Below are 19,636 nucleotides of genomic sequence, written 5' to 3'. Positions count from 1 at the left end.
ATTTGATACGTGCGTCTGCACACGTTCCACATGCCGAAGGATTAGATACGCGCATCTACACATAGTTACATACGCCGAAGGATTAGATACACGCCTCTTCACACAATACCACACAGGGGAGGATTAGATACACGTGTCTTCACACAGTTGTACACGCCATAGGATTAGATACACACATCTGCACACAGTACCACATGCCGTAGGATTAGATACTTGCATCTAAACACAGTACTACATGGAGAAGGATTAGATACAGCTTTACTCCAGGTATCCATAACAACTGATCACAGGTTTTTCACTGACATTCAAAATGAGATACACATAATCACATGACGCTTATGGACATACATACAAACCACATACAAAATACACCAATGCAAAATTGGACAATTCTTATGGGGCCACTACACAAACATAAAATGTAATATACCCGTGTGAAGCCGGGTCCTCCCTCTAGTCTATATTATAAAAATGAATTTCTGTCTGTCTGTCTGTCTGTCTGTGCTCTAATGCGAACCAAACGGCTGGACCGATCTTCACCAAATTTGGTACAGAGATACTTCAGGTATCCGGGAAGGTTTAAGACGAGACTCCAACTCACTCGGATGTACCGTTGCTGAGATACAGCATTCCAAACACAGTGCCCCCCCCCCTTAGCCAATACAAACCTGCAAGTCTTTCACTCATATTCCAACTGCAATACACACGGTCACTCCACATGCACAATACAACACTGATATCCAAACTGAGATACACGCATCAGAGGATTAGATACACAGATCAGCAAGCAGTATCACACTCCAGAAGATTAGATACACGCGTCTGCACACAGTCCCACAAACCAGAGGATTAAATACGCACTTCTGCACACAGTTCCACACACTGAAGGATTTGATACGTGCGTCTGCACACAGTTCCACATGCCGAAGGATTAGATACACGCGTCTGCACAAAGTACCACACCCCGGGGGATTGGATACATGCGTCTGCACACAGTCCCACAAACCAGAGGATTACATACGCGCTTCTGCACACAGTTCCACACACTGAAGGATTTGATACATGCGTCTGCACACAGTTCCACATGCCGAAGGATTAGATACACGCGTCTGCACAAAGTACCACACCCCGGGGGATTGGATACATGCGTCTGCACACAGTACCACATGCCAAAGGATTGGATACACGCATCTGCACACAGTTCCACGCACCAGGGCATAAGATTTGCACGTCTGCACACAGTACCACATGTCATCGGATTAGATACGCGCGTCTACACACAGTTCCACACTCCAGAGGATTAGATACGCGCGTCTGCAGACAGTTGTACACGCCATAGGATTAGATACATGTGTCTACACACAGTTCCACACACCAGAGCATAAGATATGCACATCTGCACACAGTACCACATGCCGCAGGATTAGATATGTGTGTCTACACACAGTTCCCCACGCCGTAGGATTAGATACGCACCTTTTCACACAATACCACACAGGGGAGGGTTAGATACGTGTGTCTGCACACAGTACCACACTTTGGAGGATTAGATACATGCCTCTGCACACAGTACCACAAGTCAGAGAATTAGATGTGCGTCTCAGCACACAGTACCACACAGGGGAGGATTAGATACGCTCATCTGCACATAGTACCACATGCCAGAGGATTAGATAAGCGCATCTGCACACAGTACCATACAGGAGAGGATTAGATACGCACATCTGCACACAGTACCACATGCCAGAGGATTAGATACGCACATCTGCACACAGTACCACACGCCAGAGGATTAGATACGCGCGTCTGCACACAGTACCACATGCCGTAGGATTAGATACGCGCGTCTACACACAGTTCCACACGCAATAGGATTAGATACACGCCTCTTCACACAATACCACACAGGGGAGGATTAGATACGTATGCCTGAATACAGTACCACACTTTGGAGGATTAGATACATGCCTCTGCACACAGTACCACAAGCCAGAGAATTAGATATGCGTCTCAGCACACAGTACCACACAGGGAGGATTAGATACGTGCGTCTGCACACAGTACCCCACGCCAGAGGATTAGATATACGCGTCTGCACACAGTAACACAAGCCGCAGGATTAGATACGTGCCTCTTAACACAATACCACACAGGTGAGGATTAGATACGTGTGTCTGCACACAGTACCACAAGCCAGAGAATTAGATACGTGTCTAAGCACACAGTACAACACGGGGAGGATTAGATACGCGCATCTGCACAAAGTACCACATGCCTCAGGATTAGATATGTGCCTCTTCACACAATACCACACAGGGGAGGATTAGATACGTGTGTCTGCACACAGTACCACACTTTGGAGGATTAGATATATGCCTCTGCACACAGTACCACAAGCCAGAGAATTAGATACGCGTCTCAGCACTCAGTACCACACGCCAGAGTCATTAGATACGCGTGTCTGCACACAGTTTCACTTACTGTAGGATTAGATACGCGTTTCTACACACAGTATCACACGGGGAAGGATTAGATATGCGCATCTGCACACAGTACCACACGCCAAAGGATTGGATATGCACATCTGCACACAGTTCCATACGCCGGAGGATTAGAAACGCACGTTTGCACACTGTACCACATGCCGTAGTATTAGATACGTGCGTCTGCACACAGTTTCACATGCCGGAGGATTAGATACGCGCGTCTGCACACAGTACCATACGCCGGGGATTGGATACATGCGTCTGCACACAATACCACATGCCAGAGGATTGGATACGTGCATCTGCACACAGTTCCACACACCAGAGGATTAGATAAGCAGGTCTGCACACAGTACCACATGCCGTAGAATTAGATACGTGCGTCTGCTTACAGATCCACACGCCAGAGGAATAAATACACACATCTTCACACAGTTGTACACGCCATAGGATTAGATACACACGTCTGCATACAGTACCACATGCTGTAGGATTAGATACGCGCCTCTTCACACAATACCACACAGGGGAGGATTAGATATGTGCATCTGAACACAGTACCACACTTTGGAGGATTAGATACAGGCCTCTGCACACAGTACCACATGCCAGAGAATTAGATACGCGTCTCAGCACACAGTTCCACATGGGGGAGGATTAGATACAGGGTCGGACTGGCCCGCCGGGGTGCCGGGGGATCCCCCGGTGGGCCCCAGCCTTGACTATTACCGTAGTGCTCATTTCCCCAATGCAGAAGCATTGGTCAGGGGCCCGATCGGGATTTTCAGTGGCCGGGTCGGGCCCCTGAACCAATGCATTTGCACTGGCAAACTGAGCACTTGATAGTGGCAGGGGCCGGATCTGTAAGCTCGGGGCCCCGGCTGCCAGCAGCAATGTAATGGTTAAAGATGGCCGGCTGCCGGCAGTTTCCCAGGGCCCTGACACTTACACCGAGGGGCCTCCTGCCAGGGAGGACTGAAGACTCCGGGGCAGCAGCTGCAGTAGCTATTGCTACCATCCTATGTAGAACTCTCTGCCCGGAATTCCCCCTCCCCCTCCCAGCAGTGAGTCATCGCTCACATCGTACTGTGAGGGGACAGAGAGAAGTCTGCTGCTGTTGCTGCGATCAGAGCATCACCTTTCTACTTCACAAATGTGAGTATATTTTTTTTTTCCATTTTTTGGTAAAATGTAATGTTTAATATGTATATGTGTACATTTGTTTAACCCTTAAGTCCTATCATGGTGTCTATCATACACCACTACCATACACATATCATTATGATAGACACCATGATAGTACTTAAGGGTTAAAGCATGTGTCTTGTATACTGTGTGAGGACTATGTTTGTATACAGGTATGTGTGTATATACACAGTATGTTATAATAATGTGTGAGTGTATGTATATAGGTGAGTATATATAGTATTCATATATGTGTATATATGGCTTATATATGAATGTGTATATATGCTATAATAATGTATATGAGTGAGCCGCTTATATGTAGCGAACTCATGGTGGCTATGATCCACCGCACTCCTTACGCCATCGGACCCCCTCCCTATTTACAGCTTGCCCCCCACGCACCAGCGCTCTTCCCCCCCCCCCCCCATACATGCGCTTCCGCACCCATGCGCCTTTCCCCGCCCTTACGACTGCCTGTGCCCATGTCCCGCCTTCCCTTGCGGTGCGACCGCAGCCGCCCCTCCCGCTCACAGGTCCCCCCCCCCACATCCAAACCCACAAACTTTCACATTTATAATATTATTAGGATAAATGTATATATGCTAGTTTATATATATATATATATATATATATATATATATATGTGAGTATATATGAATGTATATGTATGGGTGCGTTCACACAATGTAAAATGGAGAGTGATCTGGCACGTCTACGCGTGTCAGCAGTTTGTGCGCTCAAAAAGATCCCATTGATTTCAATGGGAGTTACAGCTGCAAAATTATGGGCGCAAAATAACGTGGCGTATACGCTCGTAACTCCCATTGAAATCAATGGGATCTTTTTGAGCGCACAAACTGCTGACACGCGTAGACGTGCCAGATCACGCTCCACTTTACATCGTGTGAACGCACCCTATGAGTGTCTAAGTAACTCTTGCAGTTTTTGGAAATCGCAGCATGTCTCTTATACCTACAGAAACACCGGCGGTGTCCCTATAGATATAATGGAAGCAGAAAGTCCTCAGAGGAAACCTATGTGGAGTTTCTGTAAAAAGTGCTGCAAGAAAACTGATGTGTTGCCGCCGGGGGGTTTTCCCACAGCGCTTTTTGGCTGCGGGACACTGTGCTAGGCCTTGTCCTTATAGTGTGGTGTACAGTATTTTGAGATGTTAAAGAGGAGCTCTCACCACCTGGGGCACATGCAGTTTTATACACTGCTAGAAAGTCGACAGTGCGCTGAATTCAGCGCACTGTCGGCTTTCCCGATCTGTGCCCCCGGTGAAGAGCTATCGGTGCCAGTACTGTAGCTCTTCACTGTCAGAAGGGCATTTCTGACAGTCTGTCTGGAACGCCTCTCCTCACAGTAGCACCTATTGCGCTGTACTGTGAGCGGTGAGGAAGGCCCCCTTCCCTCCTGATAATGCTCGTCAATAGACAAGTACTGGGGGGGGGGGGGAGCATTCCTCACCGCTCAGCTTTATGGCTGGGCGGTAAGGAACGCCCCCTCTCAGAGTACAGCACAATAGACGCTACTGTGAGGAAGGGGCGTTCCTGACTGTCAGAAACGCCCTTCTGACACTGAATAGCTACGGTAATGGCACCAATAGCTCTTCACCGGTGGCACAGAATGGGAAAGCTGAATTCAGTGCACTGTCGGCTTTCTAGCGGTGTATTAATCCGCCTGTGCCCCAAATGGTGAAAGGTCCTCTTTAAGGATTAGGAACAACAGTGAGATGCAGTGTTTTTCATTGAGTTTTTGTCCCCAGCACCTCGTTGTCTCCTGCCTGTGTCTGTTCAGTCTCATGGCCTTATTTCTGGAAATCCTGTATCTAATTAGTCTTAGTGATCACATGAGGTGCAGGACTCCCAGCAAGGAGGTGCCGGCACGAGACTAAATGGACACTGGCAGCGTACAATGGAGCAATGGGGACAGGTGAAGGCGCTTTTTATTGATTTATTTTTTATTTTACACCTCCCTCCCAGCACATGGGTTGCTCCAATTCCTGGACAAATCTTTAAAGGATTTATCCATCTTTGTAATATTTATGGTCTGTCCTTATACCACACTTTGGAGGATTAGATACATGCCTCTGCACACAGTACCACAAGCCAGAGAATTAGATACGCGTCTCAGCACACAGTATCACACGGGGAGGATTAGATACGCTCATCTACACACAGTACCACATGCCATAGGATTATATACGCACGTCTGCACACAGTACCACATGCCGGGGGATTGGATACATGCTTCTACACACAGTTCCACACACTGTAGGATTAGATACGCACCTCTTCACATAATACCACACAGGGGAGGATTAGATACACGTGTCTTCACACAGTTGTACACGCCATAGGATTAGATACACGCGTCTGCACACAGTACCACATGCCGTAGGATTAGATACGCGCGTCTACACACAGTACCACATGGGGAGGATTAGATACGCGCGTCTGCACACAGTTGTACACGCCATCGGATTAGATACACACGTCTGCACAGAGTACCACATGCCGTAGGATTAGATACACACGTCTACACACAGTTCCACACTCCAAAGGATTAGATACGCGCGTCTGCACACAGTTGTACACGCCATAGAATTAGATACACGCGTCTGCACACAGTACCACATGCAGTAGGATTAGATACGCGACTCTTCACACAGTACCACACAGGGGAGGATTAGATACGTGTGTGCACACAGTATCACACTTTGGAGGATTAGATACATGCCTCTGCACACAGTACCACAAGCCAAAGAATTAGATACGCGTCTCAGCACACAGTATCACACGGGGGAGGATTAGATACGCGCCTCTTCACACAATACCACACAGGGGAGGATTAGATACAGGCCTCTGCATACAGTACCACATGCCAAAGAATTAGATACGCGTCTCAGCACACAGTTCCACATGGGGGAGGATTAGATATGCGCATCTGCACACAGTACCACACGCCAGAGTCATTAGATACGCGCGTCTGCACACAGTTTCACTTACTGGAGGATTAGATACGCGCCTCTTCACACAATATCACATGGGGAGGATTAGATATGTGCATCTGCACAAAGTACCACACCAACAAGAATTAGACACTTGCATCTAAACACAGTACTACACGGGGAAGGATTAGATACAGCTTTACTCCAGGTATCCATAACAACTGATCACAGGTTTTTCACTGACATCCAAAATGAGATACGCATAATCACATGACGCTTATGGACATACACACAAACCACATACAAAATACACCAGTGCAAAATTGGACAATTCTTATGGGGCCACTACACAAACATAAATTGTAATATACCCGTGCGAAGCCGGGTCCTCCCTCTAGTATATTATAAAAATGAATTTCTGTCCGTCCGTCTGTCTGTCTCTGTTCTCTAATGCGAACCAAACGACTGGATCGATCTTCACCAAATTTGGTACAGAGATACTTCAGGTATCCGGGAAGGTTTGAGACAAGACTCCAACTTGTTCGGACGTACCGTTGCTGAGATACAGCATTCCAAACACAATGCCCCCCCCTTAGCCAATACAAACCTGCAAGTCTTTCACTCGTATTCCAACTGCAAAACACACTCACACTCCACATGCACAATACAACACTGATATCCAAACTGAGATACACGCATCAGAGGATTAGATACACAGATCAGCACACAGTATCACACGCCATAGGATTAGATACACGCGTCTGCACACAGTCCCACACACCAGAGGATTAAATACGCTCTTCTGCACACAGTTCCACACACTGAAGAATTAGACATGTGCGTTTGCACACGGCTCCACATGCCGAAGGATTAGATACACGCGTCTGCACACAGTACCACATGCCGGGGGATTGGATACATGCATCTGCACACAGTACCACATGCCAAAGGATTGGATACACGCATCTGCACACAGTTCCACACACCAGAGCATAAGAAAAGCACGTCTGCGGACAGTACCACATGCCGTAGGATTAGATACGTGCATCTGCGCACAGTACCACACGCCAGAGGATTAGATACATGAGTCTTCACACAATACCGATTAGATACACGCCACTGCACACAATACCACACGGAGAGGATTAGATATGTGCCTCTGCACACAGTACCACATGCCAGAGTATTAGATACGCGCCTCTCCACACAATACCACATAGGTGAGAATTAGATACCTGTGTCTGCACACAGTACCACATGGGGCAGGATTAGATACATGCCTCTGCACACAATACCACACGCCAGAGAATTACATACGCATCTCAGCACACAGTACCACACGGGGGAAGACTAGATACGCGCGTCTGCACACAGTACCACACGCCAGAGGATTAGATACACGCGTCTTCAAACAGTACCACATGCTGTAAGATTAGATACGCACGTCTGCACACAGTTTCACTTGCCAAAGGATTAGATACGCGCCTCTTCACACAATACCACAAGGGGGAGGATTAGATACACGCGTCTTCAAACAGTACCACATGCTGTAAGATTAGATACGCACGTCTGCACACAGTTTCACTTGCCAAAGGATTAGATACGCGCCTCTTCACACAATACCACAAGGGGAGGATTAGATATGTGCATCTGCACAAAGTACCACACCAACAAGAATTAGACACTTGCATCTAAACACAGTACTACACGGGGAAGGATTAGATACAGCTTTACTCCAGGTATCCATAACAACTCATCACAGGTTTTTTACTGATATCCAAAATGAGATACACATAATCACATAAAAAACAAAAGAGACACCGAGCACACTATATAGTGTAGAATGTCTGATAAATTTTGGTGGAAATAACCAGAAGATTTAAAAGGACCAAATGGCCTCTCACCTGATGAGGTTGTGACAATCGCTCACAACTACGTTTGGGGTTTACCGTCAGGTGGAGGAGGCAGCACGTCTGATGGACACCGGCCAAGGCCAGGGAAGATAGAGTTTTCAATGAAATGGAAAGACGGCGCTCTCAGGTCACAACAGGATTCCATTCAAAAAGACAATGATGCACAACGCTAAAAAATCGCCGCGTTTCGGGCACACCTGCCCTTTCTCAAGTGCGTAACTAATTAGAAAATAGATAAAACAAGTATTCACTTCAACGTTTTTTTGGCCAAAGAAGCACTTAGGCCTAAGTTAAAATATACAATGAATTCAAAAAATAATAATACATGATTTATAAAACAATAGTAAAACAAATCTCATATACCAACCTTATCATTTGAAATACATATTATATTATTTTGATACATTCTACAGTGCAATCAATAAATAAAATCTCAAATTTCCTTTAAAAATTACTGTAATAAATCTCATCAGTCATTCAAAATATAAATAGTCACAAATCTATATAAACATAATAACAAGTAAATGTGCCAAATCATCTCAATCTCATGATAGAAAGCCATTGCATATCAAACACTGATCGTTAGCATGCATCATTGTGTTGTTATTTATATCAATGTGGCTACCAATAATCCCTAGTTTACAACTACAGCAAAAAAAAAAGGGGGAGCATAGAGAGTCTTACCTTCACACAAAGCTCGGTCAGTCTGGAAGATGTATACAAATTGTATGCCGTGTGCTCCTAGGTTTAAATATAGTGGAGCTCGTTTGGCTCCCTACATTCCTTGGAGTGTTGCCAGATGGTGCGATTCAGGTTGGAGAACATATATGTCCGCGCAAAATATTAAAGCTTTTTGCGACTATTTATATTTTGAATGACTGATGAGATTTATTACAGTAATTTTTAAAGGAAATTTGAGGTTTTATTTATTGATTGCACTGTAGAATGTATCAAAATAATATAATATGTATTTTAAATGATAAGGTTGGTATATGAGATTTGTTTTACTATTGTTTTATAAATCATGTATTATTATTTTTTGAATTCATTGTATATTTTAACTTAGGCCTAAGTGCTTCTTTGGCCAAAAAAACGTTGAAGTGAATACTTGTTTTATCTATTTTCTAATTAGTTACGCACTTGAGAAAGGGCAGGTGTGCCCGAAACGCGGCGATTTTTTAGCGTTGTGCATCATTGTCTTTTTGAATGGAATCCTGTTGTGACCTGACCATGACGCTTATGGACATACAAACAAACCACATACAAGATACACCAGTGCAAAATTGGGCAATTCTTATGTGGCCACTACACAAACATAAAATGTAACATACCCGTGCGAAGCCGGGTCCTCCTGCTGGAATATATATATATATATATATATATATATATATATATATAAATCCCCCTTTAGCCACAGGACATGTTGGATTCCATTTTGTGATCTGCACCCCACCCTGCAGCCTGGGTATAGAAGGCATTTTTGTAGTTTTGTGAGAGACTTGAAGCAGACATTTTGATCAGTAGACTGCCCCACCAAGAGAAACACTGACTGACTGACCCCAGAGACTATCAGTACTCAGCCTTAGCTCCATTACATGGTATGGTCAGTGTCATGCTACCTGTTTTGTTTCAAGTAAACTATGAGTTGTTACGTTGCTCAACACTGTCTCCTGAGTTCTCTATCCTGCATTCTCCTTTAGACCGCTCCAACCATCATCAGACTCAGGGAGGCTTACTAGAAGAAAGTCAGCAGGTTAGATCAATGTCAGCATTGACCTACTACAGAGCTGGTCAAGCCTGACACTGACTTAGGGGGAATTCATACGGAGTAATCTGGCGCGCGATCTGGCACGTATATGGCATGTCAGAGTTTGCGCGCTCAAAAAGATCCCATTGAATTCAATGGGAGTTACGAGCGTATGCGCCGCGTAATTTTGCGCCCGTATCTCCCATTGAAATCAATGGGATCTTTTTGAGCGTACAAACTGCTGACACGCGTATACATGCCAGATTGCGCTCCACTTTACTACGTGTGAATTCCCCCTTAGTGTGCAAGCCTCAGTTAGCCTTGCCAGTGCCTGCCGCCCACTCTGCATAGGTTTCCTACTCTGGACCTACTCCGGCCTTGCCGAAACACATTCCGAGGATTCTCACTCTGAGTCTGGCTGAGGCCTTCCTGACATTGCACATCGACTTTGTCCAACTATCTTACTTCACTGGCATACTCCGGGCATGATTCCAGAAGAGTATCATCTCTGTGATGGTCTTTCACATTGTGGGGACCTGTAATGCTGGTATATTCGAAGTGAATGCGCTCTTGTGTGCTGCTTCTACTAACACAGAACAGAGGTGCTTTGTACTATAATTTAGGCTAGGATTGCCTGCACATGACCACTGAGACAGCTGATTATGTACTTTGATGAGTCTTTTTTTGTGTAGATATACATATGGAGGTTTTGTAGATAACTAGTTTTTTCCGATGTAGTGCAGCATATACAGTATTTGCTATAGAGGCGTAGCTAGTTCAACATAGGGGGCGCGGATATGACCAAGTGGGCCCCCAACTTAGGTATACCAATATTATCACTATACAGTGACTGTATAGTGGTCGATAGCAGCTGTACAGAGGGCCCTGCAGACAATTTTACAGGTGACATCTCTGACTAATTGTTCACATTTCCCGTCTCTTCCATCTGCACTGCCATGATGACTTCTTCCAGTCTCTGTAAAGTTTGCAGCACAGACATCTTTGGCTCCTCACTTTTCCAAGCACCTGACCCCAGAGGGTAAGGGGGGGGGGGGTCTTCTGGGTAACATATACTGTGTGGGGCCACTTTGGAGCATTATACTGTGGTGGGGACAGGCTCTGGGGAGCATATTATATTTGGGTCTACTGTAGATCGTTTTACAAATAAGTGTTTTCAGTTAGTCAGTGTGTAGTCAGAGGGGCAGACCTATACCACAGTCTGTTGTTCTGAGTGCAGGTGCAGGCTTTTTGGGATATGGTCCATACATTCACAGCTACTCATCTAACCAGTACAGCCCCATTTGACCCCATCTGGGTGATATTTTTATCCATATCCTCACCTACATAAAGCCCCCATTCTACTACTACCCCTAATTAAAATACACAGTACTATGAGATCTGTAGAGTACAATAATAAGACAGAAACAAACTGCAGGGCTTAACCTCATGAATATTCTTTCAAATGAATTTTGAGGGGTTTGCCAAAAGCGTCTTGAACCTCATGGGAGTATATCATACTGGGGCCAGAGTAGAAAATTATACTGTAGAGGGTAAGGGGGGGGGGTCTTCTGGGTAACATATACTGTGTGGGGCCACTTTGGAGCATTATACAGTGGTGGGGACAGGCTCTGGGGAGCATATTATATTTGGGTCTACTGTAGATCGTTTTACAAATAAGTGTTTTCAGTTAGTCAGTGTGTAGTCAGAGGGGCAGACCTATACCACAGTCTGTTGTTCTGAGTGCAGGTGCAGGCTTTTTGGGATATGGTCCATACATTCACAGCTACTCATCTAACCAGTACAGCCCCATTTGACCCCATCTGGGTGATATTTTTATATGTCAACAAAGTTACAACCCCAAATACCCCATGCAGTATAAGGCTGCTAAATGAGATAGTGGTTATAGGGGTTAGAACCATCCTAAAAGCCTAGATACACTCAGATCCCCCTCCCTATAAATTATTTCTGAAATTACGTCATGAAAATGCACTAGGTGGAGCCAGTAAAATGGAGAGTTTTCCCTCCTCCCTCTCCAGTTGGTTTCACTTGTTGCCCTTTCATCCTCTTTGATGATTTACAGAAGACCTTTAACCTACTGGGGCACATGTAGTGTAATACACCACAAGAAAACCGATCGGCTTTCCAGTGCTGAGCCCCAGGTGAAGAGCTATCGGTGCTGGTACCGTAGTTCTTCATTTTCAAAAGGGCATTTCTGACAGTCAGTCAGGAACGCCCTTCCTCATAGTAGCATCTATTGCACTGTACTGTGAGAGGGGGCATTGCTTACCACCCAGCGATGATGCTGCTGTGAGTAAGGGGGGGGGGGGGGAAATCCTGACTGACTGTCAGAAACACCCTTCTGACAGTGAAGAGCTATGGTACCGGCACCGATAGCTCTTCACCAGGGGCACAGAATGGGAATTCAGCGCACTGTCGACTTTCTAGCGGTATATAAATCCGCATGTGCCCCAAGTGATGAAAGGTCCTCTTTAAGTTGGCTCTCCATACTCCCTTTAGCTGGGATGCGCAAGCGGGGTGTGGGTGGGGTGCACCATTTATTTCACATGGGGTGCTGAGGTCTTGTTTAAAAAGTTTTTGGCTATTATTTAACAGTTGCAACATCACCATTAGAAAATTTTTCTTTACCACGGTCCAGTGAATAGAATGATCTGTTACATGTACTTAGCGTGTGCATTTCAGGAATTTGTGACATAGCAGTCATCCTTGATTTGCAAGGTTATACAAGCACTATACTGGAAATGGGTGGCGTAAGTATCAAGCTTTGTTTATCTGAAGTAGCACTAAAAATATAAATGAGACAATATCAGTAAATGCTAATGCGTAGAATCCTGTATGTCAGCTAGATAAACATATTTGTACAGGTATCTGAACTGTGTATTTAATAGCTTCGGATCATTTCCCGTCTTTCTGTTCATTGTTGCTGAGCAGAAAAAACAGGTTCTTGCACGTCCCCATTTTTTATCCTTTTGTCATCAGATAAGAAACATGATAGGTCATATACTGATGTTTAATCCTGTTACTGTTATGAATATGAACATTAAAGCAGGCCATATGGTTTACTAAATAAAAGGCTATACAGTGCACTCATAAAGTGTAAAAATAATAGCTGTGTCACACAGAGTACATACACATACAGTGCTCAGAATATAAGCAACATACAGTTCTATACGTAAAGCAAACTAATACTACCGTACAATAAAGATGATGTGGTTAAAAGCGTTGAGCATCAGGTCATCATTGGCACTACCCTTCAGCAGGACTACCTGAGAGACACTATGTGACTGTACAGGTTGTACATCCTTGAGGATGGACCTGAATATAGATTTCTGTATACATAATACGTCTAATGGTGGGGTCTTCCTACTGAGAGATCATACCCCTTCTGACCCACATCGAGACCCCTCCCACAGCAAGCTAGTTCCCTGCTCTGCACTGATAAGATGCAATAACATCAAAACAGCTGTCTGTGGATAGGTCCCTTTTCCTTTTGGTTTGGCTATTAATCCCAGACTATGCAAATAGGTTTTATGAAAGAACATGCTTTAATCTGTAGGGAAATACCTTCCAAATGATGGTGCTAGAGTACTTTCATATTTTTCACCAATGAGTTTATTTGAATATTCCTTAGCCAGAATTCTTAGCAGAAACATATACCCATTCTGTCTATATGTACAGATGTAGTAGTCACTAAACGAATATTCATCTCATTAATGAATGTTTGTTTAGCGTGCTACACAATTTGTGTAGTATGGACACTTCCAAGCCAAAAAGAATGGCAGCTGCAGTATGCAGAAGTGCTAAATAAATGTTCGTTTAACTGTTGCTACATTTGTATACACATATACAACATACAGTTAGGGCCAGAAATATTTGGACAGTGACACAAGTTTTGTTATTTTAGCTGTTTACTAAAACATGTTCAGAAATACAATTATATATATATATATATATATATATATATATATATATATATAATATGGGCTGAAAGTGCACACTCCCAGCTGCAATATGAGAGTTTCCACATCCAAATCGGAGAAAGGGTTTAGGAATCATAGCTCTGTAATGCATAGCCTCCTCTTTTTCAAGGGACCAAAAGTAATTGGACAATGGACTCTAAGGGCTGCAATTAACTCTGAAGGCGTCTCCCTCATAAACCTGTAATCAATGAAGTAGTTAAAAGGTCTGGGGTTGATTCCAGGTGTGTGGTTTTGCATTTGGAAGCTGTTGCTGTGACCAGACAACATGCGGTCAAAGGAACTCTCAATTGAGGTGAAGCAGAACATCCTGAGGCTGAAAAAAAAGAAAAAATCCATCAGAGAGATAGCAGACATGCTTGGAGTAGCAAAATCAACAGTCGGGTACATTCTAAGAAAAAAAGGAATTGACTGGTGAGCTTGGGAACTCAAAAAGGCCTGGGCGTCCACGGATGACAACAGTGGTGGATGATCGCCGCATACTTTCTTTGGTCAAGAAGAACCCGTTCACAACATCAACTGAAGTCCAGAACACTCTCAGTGAAGTAGGTGTATCTGTCTCTAAGTCAACAGTAAAGAGAAGACTCCATGAAAGTAAATACAAAGGGTTCACATCTAGATGCAAACCATTCATCAATTCCAAAAATAGACAGGCCAGAGTTAAATTTGCTGAAAAACACCTCAAGAAGCCAGCTCAGTTCTGGAAAAGTATTCTATGGACAGATGAGACAAAGATCAACCTGTACCAGAATGATGGGAAGAAAAAAGTTTGGAGAAGAAAGGGAACGGCACATGATCCAAGGCACACCACATGCTCTGTAAAACATGGTGGAGGCAACGTGATGGCATGGGCATGCATGGCTTTCAATGGCACTGGGTCACTTGTGTTTATTGATGACATAACAGCAGACAAGATTGCCGGATGAATTCTGAAGTGTACCGGGATATACTTTCAGCCCAGATTCAGCCAAATGCTGCCAAGTTGATCGGACGGCGCTTCATAGTACAGATGGACAATGACCCCAAGCATACAGCCAAAGCTACCCAGGAGTTCATGAGTGCAAAAAAGTGGAACATTCTGCAATGGCCAAGTCAATCACCAGATCTTAACCCAATTGAGCATGCATTTCACTTGCTCAAATCCAGACTTAAGGCGGAAAGACCCACAAACAAGCAAGACCTGAAGGCTGCGGCTGTAAAGGCCTGGCAAAGCATTAAGAAGGAGGAAACCCAGCGTTTGGTGATGTCCATGGGTTCCAGACTTAAGGCAGTGATTGACTCCAAAGGATTCGCAACAAAATATTGAAAATAAAAATATTTTGTTTGGGTTATGTTTATTTGTCCTTTTACTTTTGAGCTCCTAAAATGTGGAGTGTTTGTAAAGAAATGTGTACAATTCCTACATTTTCTATCAGATATTTTTGTTCAACCCTTCAAATTAAACGTTACAATCTGCGCTTGAATTCTGTTGTAGAGGTTTCATTTCAAAACCAATGTGGTGGCATGCAGAGCCCAACTCGCGAAAATTGTGTCACTGTCCAAATATTTCTGGCCCTAACTGTATATACAAAGTTTTCAAACACCTAAACTGCAGGGGGTTTTGTGACATCCAATTTTAAATCTATAAGCATTAACCCCTTCCCGCCGATGGCATTTTTTGATTTTCGTTTTTCATTTTTGACTCCCCTCCTTCTAAACCCCATAACTTTTTTATTTCTCCGCTCCCAGAGCCATATGAGGTCTTAATTTTTGCGGGACAAATTTTTCTTCATGATGCTACCATTAATTATTCTATATAATGTACTGGGAAGCAGGAAAAAAATTCAGAATGGGGTGGATTTGAAGAAAAAACTGCATTTCTGCGACTTTCTTACGGGCTTTGGTTTTACGGCGTTCACTGTGCAGCCAAAATGACATGTCCCCTATATTGTGTGTTTTGGTACGGTTCCAGGGATACCAAATTTATATGGTTTTATTTACATTTTGACCCCTAAAAAAAATTCCAAAACTGTGTTAAAAAATTTTTTTCTAAAAGTCGCCATATTCCGACGGCCGTAACTTTTTTATACGTAAGTGTACAGGGATGCATAGGGCGTCTTTTTTTGCGGAGCCGGGTGTACTTTTTAGTTCTACCATTTTCGGGAAATGTTATTGCTTTGATCACTTTTTATTCAAATTTTTATCAGAATCAAAACAGTGAAAAAATGGCGGTTTGGCACTTTCGACTATTTTTCCCGCTACGGCGTTTACCAAACAGGAAAAATATTTTTATAGATTTGTAGAGCGGGCGATTTTGGACACGGGGATACCTAACATGTATATGTTTCACAGTTTTTAACTACTTTTATATGTGTTCTAGGGAAAGGGGGGTGATTTGAACTTTTAATTCTTTTTATATTTTTTTATATTTTTTTTAAACTTTTTTTTTTTTATTTTATTTTTTGCATTTATTAGACCCCCTAGGGGTGTTGAACCCCAGGGGGTCTGATCACTAATGCAATGCATTACAATGCTAATGCATTGCAATGCATTGCAAAAAAGCATCCTTTCTTTTGCAGGCTGTATAGACCAGCCTGCAAAAGAGAGGATTTGCAGACAAGCCTGGGAGCCTGTACAAGGCTCCCGGCTGTCATGGCAACGGGACGTCAGCCCTGGAGCATGCTCCAGGAGCCGGCGATCCCGGGCAAAATGGCGGCGCCCATTAGAGCTGGTTGTCTACTGCTTAAAGTAGTAGACACCCGGCGGCTATGGCGGCCGCCCGGCTCCCGGGCGGTCGCCATAGTTACAGACCCGACATGCGCCATACTATTACGGCGCATGTCGGGAAGGGGTTAATATGGAGTTTATCCTCCATTTGCAGATAAAAGAGATTTCACTATTCTGGGAAAACTTTGTACCAGATTTTACACTGTGTCTTTGGGAATTTTTACCCATTCAGCCAAAAGAGGATTTGTGAGGTCAGACACTGAGGATAGATTATAGGATATGGTCAGCGTCTGAATGGGCTGTCTAGTGCTTACCTATGAAATTGATTCTAAGGGCCCACCATACTGTTACTGACATACAACGCTAAATATAATTAAATATATATATAAATATAAATATATATATATATATATATATATATATTTATATATATATTTATATATATACTGTTTCCTACAAGATATTCAACAGCGGAAGTCACAACCTCAGATATCTTCATTTGCATGGGTGGCCAAATACTTATTGGTAGACGGTGTATTGTATTACTTACCTCTGACCCTTGTCTTCCCTTGCGACTATTCTCTTGGATTACAATTTTGTACTGTATTGCTTGACAGTAGAGATGAGCGAACAGTAAAATGTCCGAGGTTCGATATTCGTTTTGAGTAGCCCCTCAATATTCGACTACTCAAATCGAATATCGAAGCCTATTATAGTCTATGGGGGGGAAATGCTCGTTTCAGGGGTAGGCAATGTTCGATCAAATTATACTTACCAAGTCCATGAGTGAGGGTCAGGCTGGATACTCCGTGCAGTCTTCTCCTTACAGCGTCCCCGCGGCGTCTTCCGGCTCTTCATTCACTCTGCCAGGCATCGGGCCTGGGCAGAGCTGACTGCGCATGCCCGCACTACAAGCGGATAAGCGCAGTCGGCTCTGCCCAGGCCCGATGCCTGGCAGAGTGATTTCAGAGCCGGAAGACGCCGCGGGGACGCTGCACGGAGAAGACTTCTAAAGGTAGGAGAAGAACCAGCATTGATTAGCCGACTGTATAACATTCGGCCAATCAATGCTGGTTCTGCATCGAACTTTTACATTCGAACAGCGAGTGGTACTCGATCGAGTACGAGTATTTCGAATACCGTAGTATTCGATCGAATACCTACTCGATCGAGTACTACTCGCTCATCTTTACTTGACAGTTATCAGACCCTTGGCTAGCCAACCTCCCTTTGGTGTTATTTTTCTTGTCTACATTCTGTTTCATAACGTATATCTAGGAAGGGCTTGTCGACCCGTTGTCCTCTCCCGCCTAGGGCAGTGAGGCAAGCAGGTAGGGGTAACAATGAATTCAGCTTAGGGCTCAGTGTCTTGGTATGCACCCCCCCCCCCCCCCCCCCCGGGTTCACCAGCAGCTCTGGGAAATTGCTCCTCTAGTAATTCCCTAATTCCCTTACAGATATAGGAACAATACAGATTAACTAAATAAAAGAAGTGTGTAGATGTTCACCATTCAAATAACTAAAGTACACAATGTAGCATTAACCTAATGGAATGATTTCAAAATTTCAATTTTATTAATTCTCTCTAAAATAAAGTATCAATAACATGGGTTGACTATAAATCTATCAGACTAACGTGGAACAAAAAAGTAGGTGGATAGAACAGTCTGGTTCAGGAGACGAACCTACCTGTACATTCACACGAATGTTGTAAACGCTTGCATTAATATTGACCATCACTCAGCTGCATTAATATTAATACATGTAAATGGGGGCTATTCATATGATTGAAATTTTGGCTGTCTGTTATAATGTATCATCACAATATAGATCATGCTCTATTTTATCTATTTTCCCTTCATATACTCAAGTGTATGAGAGATCCTTGAAAACAGGTGCCCCTCAGATCACGTGATACATAGTCACATGACATAGTTGAAACTTGATCCTCCAGCTGTTTTTCCAATTTTTTTTGAGATGTGTTGCCACATTTCTAAAAGGAGTTAATTTTTTCAAATAAAATGGAAAAATTTCACACTTTCAACTTCTGATATGTGTTCTACATTCTAATGTGAATGAATTATGATAATATGCGATGTGTTGCAGTGTTTGAAGGTGGAAGGGAAGGTCCTTTGGTCATAGATAGGTTGAAGGGATGGGTTAGGGCAGGAGTAAAGAGTTCAGTGAGGTTGGGGATGAGGAGTGACTTGATTGAATCTAGTGCACAGGAGGTGAGGTAGGATTTTGAAATTAGGGTGGAGAGCTTTCCATCGGTGATGGGAAAAAACAGGTTAGGGATGCAGAGCACTAAACAGTTGGGTAAAGTGGTTGTTGGGGGTATAGGGTGAGACTGTCTTTGATAGTGTCAATTTGGATTTTGAAATAAGAGGCAAAGTATTCAGTTGAGATAAGTTATGTCAGAAGGGCGGAGAAGGGAGTTGAAGGTGGTGAATAACTGCTTGAGGTTACGGGGTAGAGAAGATATGAGTGTGGTGAAGTAGACCTGTTGTGCCAAGATGAGTGCGTTTTTGAACTTCAGAACTGCTTCTTTTCACCTGGGAGGCTTTTCTTTTCTTCCAGAGGCATTATGCAACCCATGAAGCACACCTTAGTTTTTTTGTTACGACCATGTGCCAGTGTTGCCTGTT

The sequence above is a fragment of the Leptodactylus fuscus genome, chromosome 3, assembly GCF_031893055.1.
Source record: "Leptodactylus fuscus isolate aLepFus1 chromosome 3, aLepFus1.hap2, whole genome shotgun sequence".
Classification (NCBI taxonomy): domain Eukaryota; kingdom Metazoa; phylum Chordata; class Amphibia; order Anura; family Leptodactylidae; genus Leptodactylus; species Leptodactylus fuscus.
The sequence above is the reverse complement of the archived record's forward strand: the minus strand, read 5'-3'. Positions refer to the sequence as shown.